Source organism: Marmota flaviventris, chromosome Y (assembly GCF_047511675.1).
Source record: "Marmota flaviventris isolate mMarFla1 chromosome Y, mMarFla1.hap1, whole genome shotgun sequence".
Lineage (NCBI taxonomy): Eukaryota > Metazoa > Chordata > Mammalia > Rodentia > Sciuridae > Marmota > Marmota flaviventris.
Genome location: NC_092519.1, coordinates 11,354,064 through 11,374,507, shown reverse-complemented (window position 1 = coordinate 11,374,507; position 20,444 = coordinate 11,354,064).

The window sequence follows — 20,444 nt, the reverse complement described above, 5'->3', positions numbered from 1 at the left end:
TAGGCCTAGTGTTAGCATTAGGAATAGGGTTTTCATAAGTGTAATATATAGGGTAAGGTTTAGGGTTAGGGTTAGAGCTAGGGTTAGGGTTATTGTTTGGGATAAGGCCAGGGTTATGTTTAGGCCAAAGGTTAGGCTTTGAGCTATGGTTAGGTCTAAGGTGGGGGTTAGGCTTAGGGTTAGGGCAAGGTTTAGGGTTAGGGTTATGCTTATGGTAGGTTTGGGCCTTGGATTATTGCTAGGTTTTGTATTAGGTTTAGTGCTATAGGTAATGTAAGATCTAGGGTTCTAATTAGGGCTAGTTTTAGTGTTAGGGTTATGGCTAGTTCTAATGTTAGGTTTAGATATGGTTTAGAGTCATTTTTAGAGCTAGGTTTAGTGTTAGTGTCAGGGTCAGTATTCAGATTAGAGTTAGGGTGAAAGCCAGAATAAGGAGTAGGGTTAGGTCTGGGGGTAGTGTTATTGTTTGGTTTAGGTTAAGTGTTATTTTTGGGGCTACGACTAAATTTTTGTTTAGGTATCGGGCTAGAATTATTGCTAGATTTAGGATTAGCTTTAGGTCTAAGGGTAGTTTTAGGGTTAGGTTTAGGTAAAAGTTTACAGGTAGGGCTAGTTTCAGGGTTCAGTTTAGGGTTAGGGTCAAGTTTAGACCTATAATTAGTGTTATGGTCAGAAAAAGGGTGACGGTTAGGGTTAGGTTTTGGGTTAGGTTTAGAGATGAAATGAGGGCTAGGGTTGGACTAGTAATAGGGTTAGTGTTTGATTTAGGCTAAGGATTATGATTAGGACTAGTGTTAGCATTATGGATAGGGTTTGCCTTAGGATAAAAGATAGGGTTAGAGCTAGGCTTAGAGCTCGGGTTAGGGTTAGGTTTAGGGCTAGTGTTAGAGTTATAGTTAGGGTTAAATCTAGTTTTAGGGCTCAGATTAGGGCTATTTTTGTTTTGGGGTTAGAGCTAGGGTTAGGACTATGACTAATGTAAGAACTAGGGTTATTATTAGGGTTAGTTTTAGGGTTAGGATTTGAGCTAGGAATGGTGTTAGCATTTGATTAATGGTTAGGGTGATATATAGAGCTAGGGCTAGTGTTTGGATATGAGTCAGGGTAAGGGTTAGTTTTAGTCCTAGGACTCAAATTTGAGCTAGGTTTATGGCTAGTTGTGGGGTTCAGGTTTGGTTTAGGTTAGGTTTAGGGTTAGAGTAATAGCTCAGGTTTTTTTTTTTTTTTTTTTTTTTTTTTTTTTTTTTTAGCTAGGGCAAGTATTAGTGTTAGTTTTATGATTAGCAGTAGTGTTCAGTTAGTGGTAGAGTGAGGTTTAGGCTTAAGGTTAGGGTAAGATTTAGAGTTTGTAAACACTATTTTGAGTTATGGTTAGATCTAGGGTTCAGGCTAATGTTAGGGCTATTGTTAGGGTTACGGTAATGAACAGGCTTAGAAATAGAAATATGGCTAGGTTGAGAGTCAGAGTTATTCTTAGGTAAAGAGTTAAGGATTTGCTTAGGGTTAGGGGTAAATTAGGGCTAGATTAGTGCTAGGTTTAGTGTTAGGGTCAGTCCCATGGTTAGGGCTAGAATTAGGGTTAGTATTAGTGTCAGGGTTATGGTTAGCTTTAGGGGAAGGGATGAGGTTATGGTTAGGTTCAGGGGGAGGGCGAATGTTAAAATTAGATGAAGGAATTGAGTGAGTGTTCGGGTTAGGATTAAGGCTAGACTTAGGGCTAGGATGAGGGCAAGGGTTTGTGTTAGGATTAGAGCTAGGATTAGAGCTAGGGCTAATGTCAGGTCAAGGGTTCTGGTCAGGAATAGTGTTAAATTTAGGTTTATGTCTAGATCTAGTGGAAAGTTAGATTTAGGGTCAATGTCAGGTTTAGAATGAGGTGTATTATTATGGTCAGAGTCCGGTTTAGGGTTTGGTTTAGGATAAGGTTTAGGGTTAGGGCTCAAATTAGCATTAGGATTAAGGTGAAAGTAATGGATAGTGTTTGGTTTAGGGTTCAGGTTAGGTTTCTAGGTTTAGAGTAATAGATAGTGTTAGCGACAGAATTAGGGTTAAGGCTAGGGTTAGCATTTGGGTTGGGTTTATGTTCCGGGTAAAGGATAGGGTTAGTGCTGATGCTAGGGCTTGTGTTAATGTTAGGATTTTGGCTAGGTTCAGAGATAGGCCTAGGGTTTTTGTTAGTGCTATATTTAGCAGAAGTGTTAGGGTTTGAGTTAGGGTTAGTGCTAGGGTGAGGGTTAGAGTTAGAGTCAGGGCTACAGTTAGGGTTAGGGTTAGGTTTATGGCTTGTGTTAGCATTAGGGTTAGGGTTATGTTTAAGGTAATGTATAGAGTTTGTGCTAGGATTTGTGCTATGGTTACATTTAGGATTAGGGCTAGGTTTAGGGTTAGGTTGAGGGTAGAGCTATTGTTATGTTTAAGATAAGGATTAGAATTTGAGTAGGGTTAGGGCCAGGCCAGTGTTAGGGTTAAGGTTAGTGCTAGGGATAGGATTAGGGTTATGCTAAGGTCTAGATTTAGCGCTCGGATTAGGGCTAGTTTGTTTGTGAGGTTTAGGGCTAGTGTTAGGTGTATGGGTAATATAAGTGCTAGGGTTATGGTTATGGGTAGATTTAGGGTTTGTCTAGTGTTAGTGTTAGTTTTTCAGTTAGGATCAGGTTTAGAGCTAGGGTGTCTTTTAAGGTAAGTGTCTAGGGTTAAGTCTAGGGTTATGTTTAGGGATATATTTAGGGTTATATTTATGGTTAGGTCTAATTTAAGGGTTAGAATTAGTGTAAGAGTCAAGTTTAGAGCTAGATGCATTATTAAGGTCAGGGTATGGCTTACGGTTCAGTTTAGGTTAAGGTTAAGGTTTAAGGCTTTAATTAGCGTTAGGGTTAGAGTTAGGGTTACAGTAATGAATAGGCTTAGGATTAGAGTACAGGATAATTTTAGGGTAATGGATAGGTTTAGAGATTGTCATAGTGTTAGGGTTAAGCCTAGGGTTAGAATTAGGGTTAGGATTAGGGTTAGGGTAATGTATAGGATTGGAGATAAGTTTAGGGCTAGGGTTATGGTTAGGATTAGGGCTAGGGTTAGGGTAGTGTATAGAATTAGAGCTATGTTTAGGGCTATGGTTAAAGGTAGGATTAGGGTTAGGGTTAGGTTAGGGTTTGGGATAGCACTAGGGTTAGGTTAATGTCTGGGATAGGGCTAGGGTTATCTTTAGGGTAAAGTTTAGGCTTTGAGCTAGGGTTAGGTCTAAGGGTTAGGTTAGGGTTCGGAATAAGGCTATGGTTAATTTAGGGTTATATTTAGGGCTAGGTTTAGGCCTAGGATTAGGGCTAGGTTTTGTGTTATTTTAGGCCTAGGGTTAGGGCCATGGGTAGGTAAGAGCTAGCGTTATGATTAAGGCTACTTTTAGGGTTAGGGTTATGGCTAGGTGTAGTGTTAGGATTAGGTTTTGAGTTAGGGTGAGCTTTGTAGATAGGCTTATGTTAGGGTAAGGGCCAGTGTTCATGTTAGAGTGAGTGTTGGGGTTAGTGGAAGAATTAGGACTAGTGTTTAGGTGTAGAAGTAGCGTTAGTGTTTTGGTTATGGTAAGAATGATTGTTAGGGCTAGGGCAAGGTTATTGTTCAGGTCTAGCTCTAGAGTTATGGCTAGATATAGGATTATGTTTAGGTCTAGGACTAGTGTAAGGTTTAGGTTTAGGTATAGGATTACCAGTAGGGCTAATGTTAGGGTTCGGGTTCGGGTTAGGGTCAGGTTTAGACCTACAGTTAGTGTAAGGGTCAGTATAAGTTTCAGGATTAGGATTAGTGTTTGGGTTATAGTTAGAGCTCGAATGAGGGATATGGTTAGGACTAGTAATAGGGTTTAAGCAATGGATTATGTTTAGAACTAGGGTTAATATTAGGTTTATAGTTTGGCTTAAGGTAACAAATAGGATAAGAGCTAGGGTTAGGGAAGGGTTAGTGACTGGCTTATGGCTAGTGTTAGTGTTAGGGTTAAAGCTAGGTTTAGTGCTTGTATTAGGACCAGGTTTTGGGTTAGGTTAGGGCTAGTGTTAGGGCTTCAGTTAATATATGAGCTAGGGTTATGTTTAGGCCACTTTTTGAGATAGTGTTAAGACTAGGTCAAGTGTTATGTTTAGGATTAGTGTTAGCATGATGTTTAGAGCTAGAGTTAGTGTGAGGGTCATGATCAGTGTTCAGGTTAGATTTAGCTTTAGGGTTAAGCCAGAATTATCACTAGGGTTAGATCTAGGGTTAGGGTTAGTGTTTGGGTTAGGTTAAGGTTTATTATTATGGCTAGGGCTAGTTTTTGTTTACATCTAGTACTGAAGATATGGGTAAATTTAGGATTAGGTTTAGGTCTAGGACTAGTGTCGGGGTTAGATTTAGGAATAGGTTTAATTCTAGTGCTAGTGTTAGGGTTCAGTATAGGGTTAGGGTCAGGTTTACACCTACGGTTACCTTTAGAGTCAGAAAAAGTGTCAGGTTTGAGTTATGGTAAGAGCTAGAATGAGGGCTAGGTTTAGAACTAGTAATAGGATTAGGGTTAGGACTAGGGTTAGACCTAGGGTTAGAGCTTCATTTAGGGTAAGGTTAGGGCTAGTGTTAGGATTAGGTTTAATGTTAAAGCTAGAGTTAGATTTCAGATTAGGGCTAAATTGTGGTTAGAGTTAAGGCTAGGTTTAGAGTTACAGCAAATGTTGCAGTAGAGTTATGATTTTGGCAAATTATAAGATTGCCATTAGGACTAGGTTTGTGATAGGGTTAGGTTTAACATTAGGGTGATGTTTAGAGCTAGGGGTCAAAATTAAGGTCAGGGTTAGTTTTAGGGTTAGGGTTTGGACTCCAATTAGGGCTAGGGTTAGGGCTATGTGTAGAGTTAGATTTTGGTTTAGGTTAAAAGTTAGAGCTATGGCTTTGTTTTGTTTTAAGGCTAGGGCTACTGTTAGGGCTAGTTTTAAGATTAGTATTAGATTTAGGACTATTGTAGTAATCCTAATTCTAAATCTGACTCTAAACCTAAGACTAGCACTAGAAATAAACCTATTCATAAACCTATCCCAGACACTAGTCTTAGGTTTAGAGTTAGATTTAGAGTTATGATTAGATCTAGGGTAAGGTCTATGGCTAAGCATATGCTAGTGTTAGTTCTAGATTTATAGCTAGGATTAGGCTTATGATAAAAATAGGGTTAGAACTAAGGATATGGCTAGGGTGAGTTTGAGAGTTAGTTTTAGGGCTAGGCTTAGGGTTTAATTAGATATAGGGCTTAATTAGGGCTAGGAATAGGGCTAGGTTTATGTTTTTGTTTAGGCCTAAGGTTAGTTTTTGGCTTAGGGTTAGGTTTAGTGTAAAAAATGGGGTTAGAGCTAGGTTTAGGGCTAGGACGAAGGTTAGAATAAGGGTTAGTGCTAGGGTTTCATAGAGTTATGATTAAGCCTAGTTTAAGGGCTAGGATGAGAGCTATTCTTTTTTTTCTTCTTTTGGTTAGGGGTAAGATTAGTGTTAGGGCAAATGTTAGTTCTATGGTTACGATTAGGGATAGTTTTAGCATAAGGTTTATGGTGTAAGGGTTATATTTAGGGTAATGGTGAAATTTAAAGCTAGGGGTATTATTAAGGTCAGGGTCATTTTTAGGATTTTCTTTAGTTTAGGGTTTAGCATTAGGGCTCAAATTAGCAGTACAGTTTTGGGCTAGGGTAATAATAGTGTTAGGTTTAGGCTTCAGGTTAGTTTTAGCATAATGGATAGGGTTATGGTTAGGCATAGGGTTAGATTTAGGCCTAGTGTTAGCATTAGAATTAGGGTTATGTTTAGTGTAATTGGTAGGGTTAGAGCTAAGTTTAGGGCTAAGGTTATGGATAGGATTAGTGCTAGGGTTAGGGTTAGGGTTAGGTTAAGGTCTATGGTTTGTTTTAAGGTTAGGGCTAGGAATACAGCTAGGGCAAATGTCAAGTCTATCTTTATGATAGGAATAGTTTTAGGGGAAGGTTTATAGCTAGGTATAGTATAAGGGTTAGGTTTTGAGGTAGGGTCAGGTTTAGAGCTAGGTATATTTTTACCGGAAGGGTCAGAGTTAGGGTTTGACTTAGATTAAATTTAGGATTTGGGCTCAAATTAGCATTAGGGTTAGGGTTAGGGTAAAGATAGGGTTAGATTTAGGGTTCAGGTTAAGTTTAGGTTAATGAATAAGGTTAGGGTTAGCAATAAGTTTAGGGTTAGGCCTAAGGTTACCATTAGGGTTATGGTTATGGTTAGGGTAATGGATAGGTTTAGATCTAGTGATAAGTCTAGGATTATGGTTAGGATTCTGTGTAGGCATAGGGTAAGGTTTAGGGGTAGGTTATGTGTTAGGGTTAAGTTTAATATTAGGGTTAAGTCTCAAATAAGGGCTAGGTTTTGGTTTGGATAGGGCTAGAGTTAGGGCTATGGCTAATGTATTAACTAGTGTTACAATTAATGCCAGTTTTAGGGTTAGGTTAAAGTGATGTTTAGAGCAAGGGTTATATTTGGGGTCAGTGTCAGCATCATGTTTCGTTTTAGTGTTATTTTCAGGACTCGAATTAGGGCTAAAGTTATTGCTAGGTGTAGGGTTAGGTTTTGGTTTAGGTTAAGGATTATGGTTAGGGCTATGTCTCAGTTTTGTTTTAGGGCTAGGGCTAGGGTTAAGGCTAGACTTTGGATTAGCCTCAGGGTTAGGGCTAGTGTTAGAGTGAAGTTTAGGCTTAGTGTTAGGGTCAGATTTAGAGTAAGGTTTGATCTAGCTTTAGGGCTCATGCTAGGGTTAGGTCTAGGTTTAGGGTTATGGTAAGGAATATGGTTAGAACTAAGGATATGTCTAGGATGAGAATTAAAGTTATTCTTAGGAGTAGGCTTAGGTTGAAGGTTAGGGCTAAATTAGGACTAGGGTTAGAACTAGGGTTAGTGTTAGGATTAAGCCTAGGGTTTGGGCTAGGGTTAGGGTTAGCACTGGGGTTAAGGTTAAGTTTAGAGGAATGGGTGTGGTTATAGCTATATTTAGGGCTAGAGTAAGAGTTAGAATTAATATTAGGCCTAGGGTTATGGTTCAGTTTAGAATTAAGACTAGGATTAGGGCTAGGATGAGGTGTAGGTTTTCCAATATGGTTAGGGCTATGACTCAGGCTAGGGATAATATCAGGTTTAAGGTTATGGTTAAGGATAGTTTTAGGATTAAGTTATGGCTAGGTCTAATGTAAGATTTTGGTTTATATTAAAGTTCAGCTTTAGAATGAGCATTATTATTTGTGTCACGATCAGTGTCAGGGTTAGCATTTGGTTTACATTAAGGTTAAGCGGTTAGGGCTCAAATTAGCGTTAGGGTTAGGTTTAGAGTTAAGTAATGGAAGGGTTTACTTCAGGTTTTAGTTAAGTTGTAAGGTAATGGATGGGTTAGGTTTCAGCAATTGGGTTAGGGTTAGCATTAGGGTTAGAATTATGTTTAGTGTAATGGATAGAATTAGAGCTAAGGTTAAGGCTAGATTATGGTTTGGATTAAGTCTAGGATTAGGGTTAGATTTAGGGATAGGGCTAGGTTTGATTTAGGGTAAGTGTTAGGGTTAGGGTAAGTGATAGTTTAGGGTTAAAGTTATGGTTAGATTAGAATAAGGGTTAGTGTTTGAGCTAGGGTTAGGGCTAGTGTGAGGGTTAGGTTTAGGTTCACTTCTGAGTTCTGGTTAGAGTTATGTTTATTATTAGGGATAGGGTTTTAATAAGGTTTAGTGTTAGGGTTAGGGTAATGGATATGGTTAGAACTAAAGTTTGGGCTAGGGTTAAGGTTCGGATTAGGGCTAGGTTTGGGATTAGGATTTAGAATTGGGCTAGGTTTATATTTATTGTTAGGGTTAGGCTTTGAGCTAGGGTTATGTCTAAGGAGAGGATTAGGGTTAGAGTTAGGGTTACGGTTAGGGCTAGGCTTAGGTTTATGCTTAGAGCTAAGTTTAGGCCTAGAATTAGCTCTAGATTTCGTGTTAGGTTTAGGGCTAGGGTTAGGACTATGGGTAATGTAAAAGTTAGGATTATGTTTAAGGCTAGTTTTAGTTTTAGGTTTCTAGCTAGGTCTAGTGTTACATCTGGGTTTTGGGTTAGTGTCAGGTTTAATGCTAGTGTAAGGTTTAGGTTCAGGGTCAGTGTTTGGGATAGGGTTAGGTTTAGGGTTAGAGCCAGAATTAGGACTAGGGTTAGGTCTAGGGATAGGGTAAGTGTTTGGTGTATGTTAAGGTTTAGTGTTAGGGCTAGTGATAGGATTTTGTTTAGTTCTAGTGATAGATTATTAGCTATATTTAGGATTAGCATTAGGTCTAGTTCTAGCGTTAGGCTTAGGTATAATAATAGGCTTACCGGTAGGTCTAGTGTTAGGTTTTGGTTTAGGTTTAGGGTCAGGTTTAGACCTAGGGTTACTTTTAGTGTCAGATGAGGGTCAGAGTTAGGATTAGAACTAGAATGAGGTCTAGGGTTAGGACTAGTAATACTGTTAGTGTTTAAGTTAGGCTATGGATTAAGGTTAGGACTGGGGTTAGCGTTTGGGTTAGGGTTTGGCTTAGGGTAAGGGATAGGGTTACAGCTAGGGTAAGGGCTCGAGTTTGGGTTAGGGTTAGGGCTGGAGTTAGGGTTAAAGTTAGGGTGTAAGCTAGAGTTAGAACTAAAATTAATGGTAGGATTTGTGTTAGGGTTAAATCTAGGGTTATGACAATGACTAATGTATGAACTATGGTTACAATTAAGGATAGTTTTAGGGTCACGGTTAAGGCTAGGACTAGTGTTAGGATTAATTTAAGTTAGGGTGATGATTAGAGCTAGGATTAGTGTTAGGGTCAGCCTTAGGGTCAGAGTAATTTTTAGAGCTAGGGTTAGGGTCAGTGTAAGGGTTGGGATTGGTTTAGGTTAAGGGTTTGGGTTAGGAAAATGGCTTGGTTTTGTTTTATGGCTAGGGCCAGAGCTGGGGCAAGTTTTAGGATTACCATTATTGTTAGTGGTAATGTTAGGGTTTAGTTTGGTTTATGATTACAGTTAAATTTAGAGTTAGGTTTAGATTTAGAGATAGGTTAAGATCTAGATTTAGGATAGGGCTAAGGATAGAACTAGGGCTAGTGCTAGGACAATAGTTATAGTCTTAGGGCTAAGGTTGGGGTTAGGATAGTATTAAATTAGGGCTAGGATTCGTGCTAGGCCTAGTGTTATTATAAGGCCTAGTGTTAGGGTGGGAGTTAGAGTTAGGTTTAGGGTTATGCTTATTTTTATGGTAAGGGATGTGGTTATAAGTAGGTTTAGGGCTAGGGTGAGTGTTAGAATTAGGGTTAGGGCTCAAATTATGGTTTGGGTTAGGATTAAGTCGAGGTTTAAGGCTAGAATTATCGTTAGGGCTAATTTCAGGCCTAGGTCTATGGTTAAAGATAATTTAAGATTAGGTTTATGGTTACGCCTTTTGCAAGATTTAGGTTTAAGGTTAGGGTCAGGTTTACAGCTAAGGGTATTATTAGGGTCATGGTCATGATTACTCTTTTGGATAGGTTAAGGTTTAAATTTAGGACTCAAATTAACATTAAGATTAGAATCAGCATAATGATAGGGTTAAGTTTAGGCTTCAGGTTAGATTTAGGGTAATGGATATGGTGAAGATTAGCAATAGGGCTAGGTTTAGTCTTCGGGTTAGAATTAGGATTAGGATTATGGTTAGGGTAATGGATAGGGTTAGAACTAGGCATACTGCAAGGGTTATGGTTACAATTAGTGATAGGTTTAGAGTTAGGTTTAGGGTTAATGCTAGGGTTAGGTCTCGAAATAGGGCTAGGATTTGGTTTAAGTTAGGGCTAGGGTTAGGGTTACACTAATGTAAGTACAAGGTTTATGATTAGGGCTAATTTTAGTGTTAGGGGTTAGGACAAGGTCTAGTTTTAAGTTTATGTTTAGGGTTAGGGTGATGTTTAGACCTAGGTTTAGTGTTAAGATCAGAGTCAGGTTGAGGGTTAGTTTTAGGGTTTGGCTTAAGACTCAAATTATGTCTAGGTTTAGGGCTAGTTGTAGGATTAGGGTTTGGTTTATATTAAAGTTTAGGGTTAGGTCTATGGCTTGGTTTAGTTTTAAAGCTAGGGCTAGGGTTAGGGCTAGTTTTAGGATTAGCCTTAGGGTTAGGATTAGAGTTAGCTTTATGGTCAGACTTATTGTTAGGGTTAGATTTAGAGTTAGAGTTAGATCTAGATTATGGCCAGGGATATGAATAGGGTGAGGATTAGACCTATGGTTCAGGCTAGGATTAGGCTTCCAGTAATGTATGGTTAGAACTAGAGTTAGGGCTAGGGTGCGAGTTAGAGTTAGTCTTTTGGCTAAGATTAGGGTTTGGGTTAGGGATAGGGCTAAATTAGGGCTAAGATTAGGGCTATGTTTAGTGTTGGGTTTAGGTCTAGGGTTAGGGTTAGGGTTAGGGTTATAATTAAGGCTATGTTTAGGACTAGGATAAGGACTAGGGTTTGTGCTAGTGTTAGGGATAGGATTATGGCTAGGGCTAAAGTCAGGTCTAGGGTTATAGTTATATACATTTTTAGGGCTAGGTTCATGGCTAAGTCTTGTGTAAGGGTTAAGTATAGGGTAATAAGTTTAGAGCTAGAGGAATTATTAATGTCAGGGTCAGTGTTGGGCTTTGGTTTAGGTTTGAGTTTAGGGTTAGAGCAAGCATTTTCATTAGGGTTAGTATTAGTGTAATGATAAGGTTAGGCTTAGGGTTCAGGTTAAGTTTAGGGTAATTGACAGTTTGGGGAATAGTGATAGGTTTTGGATTCATCCTAGGGTTATAATAGCGTAAGTGTAATATTGCAGGTAATGGATAGAATAAGAGTTAAGGTTATGGCTAGGTTTGTGGTTAGGATTAGGTCTTGAGTTAGGGTTAGGTGAGGGTTAGGACTAGGGTTAGTTTTAGGGTTACGTTTAGTGTAAGGGTTAGGTTCTGAGCTATGGTTAGGGCTAGGCTGGATTTATCTGCAGGGTTTGGTCTAGGGATAGGATTATCATAGGTTTTGGGTAGATTTAGGGTTAGAGTTACACCTGGGTACATTCAGTATAAGGGTTAGGGTTAGGGTTAGAATTAGAATTTGGGATAGGGTTAGAGCTAGAATAAGAGCTAGGGATAGTGCTATTAATAGAGTTAGGGTTTTGGTTAGCCTAAGGATTAGTGATAGGTCAAGGGTTACCCTAAGGTTTAGGGTTTTGCTTAGGGTAAAAGATTGGTTTAGAACTAGGTTTAGGGCTATGGTTAGGGTTATATTTAGGGTTAAATCTAGGTTTAGGGCTCAGATTAGGGCTAGAGTTTGTGTTAGGTTTAGGGATAGGATTAGGGACATGGCTAATGTAAGAACTAGGATTAAATTTAAGTTAGTTTTATTGTTATGGTTAGGCTTAGTGTTAGGGTTAGGTTTAAGTTTAGCATGATATTTAAAGCTAGGTTTTGTGTTATGATAAGAGTCAGGTCAGGGTTCATTTTAGGGTTAGCGACAGGACTCGAATTATTGTTATGCTTACTCTTAGCATTCATTTTAATGTGAGGGCTGTGTTTAGAGCTAGGTTGAGTGTTAGGATATGAGTCAGAATCAGTATTAGTTTTAAAATTAATGTTAGAACTCGAATTAGGGCTAGGGATAGGTCTAGGTTTAGTGTTAGGGTTTAATTTAAGTTAATGTTTAGGGTTAGGGCTGTTGCTTGGTTTTGGTTTAGTCCTAGGGTTGGGTGTAGGGATAGTGTAAGTGTTAAGCTTAGGTTTAGGATTAGGATTAGATTTGGAGTTAGGATTAGATCTAGGGTTAGGGCTGGGATTAAGGATAGGGCAAAGGTTAGTACTAGGGATAGGGTTATAATAAGAGATAGGGTTAGAACTAGGGATACGTATAGTGTGAGATTTAGAGTGAGTCTTATGGCTAGGGTTAGTGTTAGGATTGGAGATAGGGCTAAATTAGTGCTAGGATTAGGCCTAAGTTTATTGTTTGGCTTAAGCCTATAATTATGGTTAGGGTTAGGTTTAAATTTAGGGTAAGAGATGGCATTATAGCTAGGTATAGAGGTAAGGTGAGGGTTAAAATTTGGGTGAGGGGTAGATTTTGGGTTAGGGTTATGATTAAACCTAGGAGTAGGGCTAGGATGAGGGCTAGGGTTTGTTTTAGGTTTAGGACTAGGATTAGGGCTAGGGCTAATTTAAGGTCCAGAATTATGTTTAAAGATAGTTTTAAGGTTAGAATTATTGCCACGTCTAGTGTAAGGGTTAGGTGTAGGGTTATGTTCAAGTTTAGAGCCAGGGGTTTTATTAGAGTCATGGTAAGGATTAGGGTTTGGGATAGGTTAATGTTTAAAGTTAGGGCTTGAATTTGTGTTAGTTTTATGGTTAGGGTAATGATAGGGTTAGGTTTGGGTTCAGGGAAATAGATTGGGTTAATCTTAGGATTCATGCCTAGGGTAAGCATTAGGGTTATGATTTTGGTTAGGGTAGTGGATAGAGTTAGAGATCAGTTTAGGGCTAGGTTTATTGGTACGAATAGAGCTAGGGTTAAAGCTAGGATTAAGGTTAGGTTGGGGTTAAGTTAGGGATAAGGTTCGGGCTAACATAAGTACTAGGGTGAGGTTTAGTGCTAGTTTTAGGGTTTTAGGGCTAGAGTTAGTGTTAGGGTTAGTTTTTGGGTTTGGGTGATATTTAGAGCTAGTAGTGTTTGGGCCAGTGTCAGGTTCAGGGTTAGTTTAAGGGTTCAGCTTACAGTCCATAATAGGTCTAGGGTTAGGGCTAGGTTTAAGGTTGGGGGTTGGTTTAGGTTAATGGTTAGGGTTATAGCTATAGCTAGAGTTTGTTTTAGGGCTAGGGCTAGGGTTAGGGTTAGTTTTAGGATTAGTGTTATTGTTTGGACTAATGTTAAGTTTTGGCTTATTCTTTGGGTTAAGCCTGGATTTAGATTTAGGTTTTATCTAAGGTTGTGCTAGGTCAAAGGATATGTCCAGGGTTAGGGCTACAGTTATGGTCACCATAAAAGATAGGGTTATAATGAGTGAAAGGTCTAATGTGAGACTTAGAGTTAGTCTCGGGACATGTATTAGGGATTGAAATAAATTATGGCTAAGCTTAGGGCTAGGATTAGTGTAAAGTTTAAGCCTAGAGTTTTGGTTAAGATTGTAATTAAGGCTACGTTTAGGGCTAGAATAAGGGCTAGGGTTTGTGTTAGGGTTAGGGCTAGAATTATGGCTAGGTCTAATGTCAGGTCTAGTGTTACAGTTAGGGAAAGTTTTAGAGAAAGTTTTATGGCTAGGTCTATTGTAAGTGTTAGGTATAGGATAAAAATCAGGTTTAGAACTAGGGGAATTATTAGGGACAGGGTCAGTGTTAGGACATTATTTAGGTTTGAGTTTAGGGTTATGGCTCAAATTAGAGGTAGGGTTAGTGTTAAGGTAAAGATAGGGTTAGGTTTAGGGTTTAGGTTAGGTTTAGGGTAATTGATAGTTTTGGAGATAGTGATAGGGTTAGGGTTATTCTTAGAGTTAGCATTAGGATAAGGATTATGTTAAGGGTAATGGAAACAGTTAGAGTTATGGTTAAGGCTAGGGTTATGGTTAAGATTAGGTCTTGGGTTAGGGTTAGGGTTACGGTTAGGATTAAGGCTAGGTTTAGGGCTCAGATGAGGGTTTGTGTTAGGGCTAGGTCTAGGGTTAAGGCTACAGCTAATGTCAGGCCTAGCATTACAGTTAAGTGTAGTTGTAGGGTTTGGTTATGAATATGTCTACTATAAGGTTTAGGTTTAGGGTAAAGTTCAGGTTTAGAGCTAGGCGTATTATTATGGTCAGGGTCAAGATTAGGGATTGGTTTTGGTTAAGGTTTAGGGTTAAGGCTCAAAATAGCATTAGGTTTAGTGTAATGGTTATGGTTAGCTTTAGGGTTCATATCAGGTTTAGAGTTTTGAATAGCCTTAGTGATAGCTATAAAGTTAGGTTTAGTCTTAATGTTAGCACTTGGGTTACGCTTAAGTTTAGGGTAAAAGATAGGATTACCACTAGGGTTAGGACTATGTTTATAGTTAGGATTAGGGATAATGCTAAGGTTAGGTTTAGGGTTATGGTTAGGCCTAGGGTTAAGGTTAGGTTTAGGGTAAGTGTTATGGTTGGAGCTAGATTTAGGGCTAGAGATAGGGTTAGGGTTAGAACAGGTTTAGTGTAAATATTAGGATTAGGGCTATGTTTAGCATTAGGGATAGGGTTAGAGTTATGGTAATGGATAGAGTTAGAGCTAGGGTTTGGGCAATGGTTACATTTAAATTAGGGTTAAATTATGGTTAGGGATAGGGCTATGCTAATTTTTAGGGTTAGGATCAGGGCTCAGTTCAGAGGTAGTATTAGGGTTAGAGTTACTTTATTCAAATTTATTTAATACAATCCAGGATTTATCTTTAACTAACTTTACTCTGTTACCCAGGTTTAGGCATTTTGGTTCAAAGTTTTGGTGTCAGAAACAGTTATTATTTTCATTTTACTTCATTTTGACCTATATAAGTAAATGTAAATTTACTTGGAAATCAAACAGGGTTTATGCTAGCTCCTTGAAATTTCATACAAATCCTCAATTCTTTGTGAGGACATTCTGGTATGTTTCTTGAGAGTGTAGGCCTAAGTGGAAGCATGCAAAAACAACTTTATCTTAGAGCCCTTTAGGAGAAAGCAGGGAATATGCATGCACTGACAACATTACTTCCATAATTATTTTGTCAGATTTGTTTAATACTTAGTAGCACTCATTATTTAGCTTGCCCCACAAAGCTCTCCAAGTGTGGAACTTCTAGGATCAATGGTTCTCTAATCAGTTTAGGGTTAGTGTTAAGTTTGGAGTTAGGGCTAGGGTTAGATGTAGTGTTAGATTGAGGGTAAGTTTTGTACAAATTTCTTTGATACTTGGAAGGAATCACCTTTACCTAACCTTAATATGCTCCTCAGGTTTGGGCCTTCTCATTTCAATGGTTCTCTAACAGGGACACTCTGTATTTTAAGGTTTCACTTTATATTGACCTATATAGGTAATTGAAAATGGAGGTTGAAACAAAACCGGGTTGGTGCTAGCTGCTTGAAACTTCAAACATTTAATCAGTTCTCTGTGGGAACTCTCTGGTTTGTTCTTTGTGAAAGTATCCCTAAGATGAAGATGGCAAAAACAACTCTATCCAAGAGCTCTTTAGCGGAGAACAGAGAAATATGCATGAACTGAAATACCACCTCAATGATTTGGTCATATTTTTTTTTATACTTCACAGGATTCATCTGATAGCTTAGCCCACTAGGCTCCTCACATTTGGGACATCTGGATCAACAGTTTTTCAAACAGGTTAGGGTTTATGTTAAGATAGTGTTTGGGATAGTTTTAAAGCTAGTATTAGGATTAGAGTTAGTTTTTTAAAATTTCTTTGATGCTGGGCAGGATTCATTTTTTCTCCTATCCTTATTATACTTCACATGTTTGGGCCTCCTAGGTTCAATGGTTCACTATAAGGAAGAGTTTGTATTTTAAAGTTTCAATTCATTTTGTCTTATAGAGGTAAATGGAAATGGAGCTGGAAATTTAACAGCATTGGTGCTAGATGCTTGAAACTTCACACTCCATCAATTCTCTGTGAGCAATCTCTGGTTTGTTCCTGTGACAGTAGGCCTATGCTGAGGCATGTAAAAACAACTTTATCTAAGAGTCCTTTAGGTGATAACAGAGAAATATTCATGTACTGATATACTCCATCAACTTTTTGGACAGATTTCTTTGATACTGTGCAGCATTCATCCCTTACCTTGTCACACTAGGCTTCCCAAGTTTGGAAATTCTACGGTCAAAGTTTTCATAAAAAATAGGGTTAGGGGAATAGCTAGGGTTAGAGCTAGTGTTAGGGTTAAAGACAGTTTTATGCAAAATTTTTTGGTACTTGGGAGGATTTATCTTTTAGCAGGGTTTACTATGTTCCCCAGTTCTAGGCCTTCTCCATTCACAGTTTTGCTGTCAGCACCATTTTCTATTTTAAGATTACACTTCATTTTGACCTATACGGGAAAGTTAATGGAATTGAAAATCAAACAGGGTTTGTGCTAGCGTCTTGAAACTTCACACACTCTATCAGTTCTCTGTAGAGACTCTGGTATGTTCCTTGTAAAAACAGGCCTATGTTTAAGCATGCAAAAACAACTTCATCAGTGAGCCCTTTAGGAAAAAACAGTAAAATATGCATGTACTGAAATACCTTACATAATTATTTCGTCAGATTTCTTTGATGTTGCATAGGATTCATCACTTAGCTTGCCCCATAAGGCTCCCCAAGGGTGGTAATACTAGGATCAATGGTTCTCTTATAAGGTTAGGGTTAATGTTATGTTTAGAGTTACAACTAGGGCTAGACTTAGAGGTAATGTTAGAGTGAGAGTTAGTTGTGTTCAAATTTCTTTGATACTGGGCAGGATTTATATTTTATCTAGCCTTAGTATGCTCCCAAAGTATGTTCTTCTCAATTCAATTGTTCACTATCATTAACACTTTGTATTTTAAGGTTTCACTTTATTTTGACACCTATGGGTAAAAGGAAATGGAGTTGGAAATCAAAAAGGCAGCCCTTCCCCTAAATCTAACCCCTAAACCTAACCCTAAACCTAATCCTAGACCTAAGCCTAACACTAATCCTAGCCCTAATTTGGCCTTAACCCTAAGCCAACCTCTTGCCCTAAGATTAACTATAACTCTTGCCATAGCCCTATTCCTAGTTCTAACACTATCCTTTACCATAACCCAAACACTAGCCCTAATCTTAGCTCTGACACTAGCCAAAGCCCTAATCCTAGAATAAATCATAACTCTAAATCTACTCCTAAGCATAAACTCAACCTATCATTAGCAATAACATTAATTCTAATCATAGAACTACCCTTAACTTTAGCTTTAGATCTAAAACAAAACCGAGCCATAGGACTAACCCTTACCCTTAACCTAAACCAAATCCTAACCCTACATCTAACCCTAAGCCTACCTCTAATTTGAGTCCTACCATAACCATAAAATGAATCGTGTTTCTGGATTCTGACCCTACCACTAACCCTAGTTAAAAACATCAACCTTATTTAAAACATAACCCTAAAACTAGACTCAGTCCTAAATGTGACCCTAAAACTACCCCCAATCATAACTTTAGTTTTTACATTAGCTGTATCCCTAAGAAGAGCCATAACATAACCCAAGACCTAGCCTAATTCAAGACCCAACACTTGTTTAATCCTAACTCGAACCCTAACCTAGCCCTAAAACTTACTCTATACCTAACCATAAATTTAATCCTTGCACTAAACCTAAACTTTACCCTACCCCTTGCCCTAATTTTAATCATAGCCCTAGCCCTAACCCTAGCTCTAACCCTATCCATTTCCCTAAGCCTAACCCTAAACCTAATGCAAATCCTGAGCCTGACCCTACCACTAACCCTAAAACTAACCTACCCATTACCCTAAAAATAAACTATACCTAACCCAAAAAATATCATTACCCTAACTGTAACCTTACCCCTAATGCTAACTTGAGCCCCAAACCTAACACTAAACCTAACCCTAACCATAACACTATCCCTGACACTAAACCTAACCCTAAAAAACCCTAAACCTAACCCTAATGCTAAACCTACCACTACCACTAACAGTATATCTAAGCCTAAGCCTAAACATAACACTAACCCTCACACTAACCCTAAACCTATCCCTAACCCTAACACTATTGTTAACCATAACCCTAAACTTAACTCTAACCCTAACCTGAACCCTAAACCTAACCCTAAAAATAATCCTAAAACTAACCCTAACACTAATCCTAAACCTAATCCTAAACCAAGCACTAACCCTAACACAAACCCTAACCCTAACCTTAAAACTAACCCTAATTCAAACCTAAAGATAACCCTAACACTAACACTAACCATAATGCAAAACCTAACACTAACGAAAATCTTAATCCTAACCCTATCCTACCTGTAAATGTAACGTAACTCTTACCATAAACCTCACCCTAATCCTAAACCCAACCCTAACACTAACACTAACACAAACCATAACCCTAACCATAACACTGTCACTAACTCTAACCATAAACCAATAACAAAGGCTAACAATAACATTAACGCTAAACTTAACCCTAATGATAACCGTAACATTAACCCTAACCCTAACCCAACCCTAAAACTATACCTAACCCTAACACAAAATCTAACACAAATCCTAACCGTAAACTTAACCCTAACACTAACCCTAAACCTAGCCTTAAAACTATTGCTAATGCTAACCGTAATCCCAATGCTAACCCAACCCAAAACCTAACACAAACCCTAACCCTAACCACAACACTAAATCTAAATCTAACTCTAAACCTAACCATAAAACTAACCCTAAACCTAAGACAAACCCTAACCCAAACCATAATTTGAAACTAACCCTAACCCTAACCCTAACACTAACCCTAACTCCAAATCTAAACCTATCACTGACTTTAACTGTAAACATAACCTTAAACCTAACACTAACCCAAACCCTAACATTAAAAATAACCCTATCACAAACCATAACCCTAACCCTAAACTTTAACCTAAAACTAACAGTAACCTAACAGTAACCCCAAAACTTACCCTACTAACCCTATCTTAACTCTAAACATATCCTATCTGTAACCCTAACCCTAACACTAAACCTAAGCCTAAAACAAACCCTAAACCTAAACCTGAACCTAACTCTTAAACTGACCCTAACCCTAACCATAACCCTAACACTAACTCTAAACCTAATTCAAACCCTAATCCTATCTGTAACCGTAATCCTAACACTAAACCTAACCCTAAAACAAACCCTAACCCTAAATATGAACCCAACACTTAAACTAACCCTAACCCTTACCATTACCCTAACCTTAATACTTACCCTAACCCTAAACCTAACACTAAACCTAACCCTAAAACTTACGATAACCCTAAACCTTACATTAAATTGAACATTAAATCTAACCCTAATCCAAACACTAACACTAACACAAACACCAAAACTAACACTAATCAAAAACCTAACCCTAACAGTTACCCTAAACATTAGACTAACCGTAAAAATAACCCTAACAATAACCATTATGCTAACCATAAAATTAAGCTTTAACATAACCAAAACGCTGACCCTAACACTATACCTATCCTTACCCATAACCCGAAACATAACAATAACCTTAAGCCTAACCCAAATCCTAAAAGTAACAATAACCCTAACCCTAACACAAACCCTATCCGTAACACTAGCCCTAACCCAAACCTAATCCTGAAACTAACCCTAACCCTAACACTAACCTGTAAACAAACACGAACACTTACACTAACCCTGACCATAAAACTCATCCTACCCATAATTCTAACATAACACTAAACCTAACCTTAACCCTAACACAAAACCTAACAATAACCCTAACACTAACCCTAACCCTAAGCCTAACCAAATCTTAATTGCAAAACTAATCCTAACTCTAACCCTAAAAATAACACAAACTCTAAGTCTTCCCCTAACCCTAAAGCTAACTCAAACACTAACCCTAAACGTAAAACTTATCCTAACTCTAACCCTAACCCAAACAGTAACCCTAAACCTAACCATAACCCTAATACTAATCCTACACTAAACCTAACTCTAAAGGAAAGCCTAAAACTAACCCTAAATCTAACCCTAATGCTAAACCTAACACTAACCTTAACCTAACCCCAACTCTAAATCTAATCCTAATCATAATCTCAAACCTAACCCTAAAAACAACCCTGACACACATCCTAATACTAACCATACAACTGAACCAAACCCTAACCTTAACCCTAACCCCAAACTTAATATTAATGCTAACACCAACCCTAACAACTACGTTAACAACACCCCTAAACCTAATCCTAAAACTAACCGTAAAATTAACCCTAACAATAATTTTAACCATAATCCTATACCCAACCAAACCCTAACCTTAACACAAAACCTAAACATAAATCTAACCCTAACCCTAACACAAAACCTAATTCTAACCCTAAACCAAAACCTAACACTAAACCTAATCCTTACCCTAACCCTAACACTAACCTTATTACTGAAATTAACACTAACCCTAACCGTAAATCTAACTGTAACACTAACACTTACCCTAACCCCACCCCTAAACCAAAGCCAAACTTGCCCTAATACTAACCCTAATATGAACCCTAACACTAACACGAAACCTAAACCTAAACCTAACACCAACCCTAATTCTAACCCTAACCCTAACCCTAACCCTAACACTAACACTAACCCTATCCCTAAATCTATCTCTAACCCTAACGCTAAACTTAACCCTAAACATAAACCTAACTCTAAACCTAACCATAACACTAACACTAAACTGAAACCTAACCATAACCCTGAAT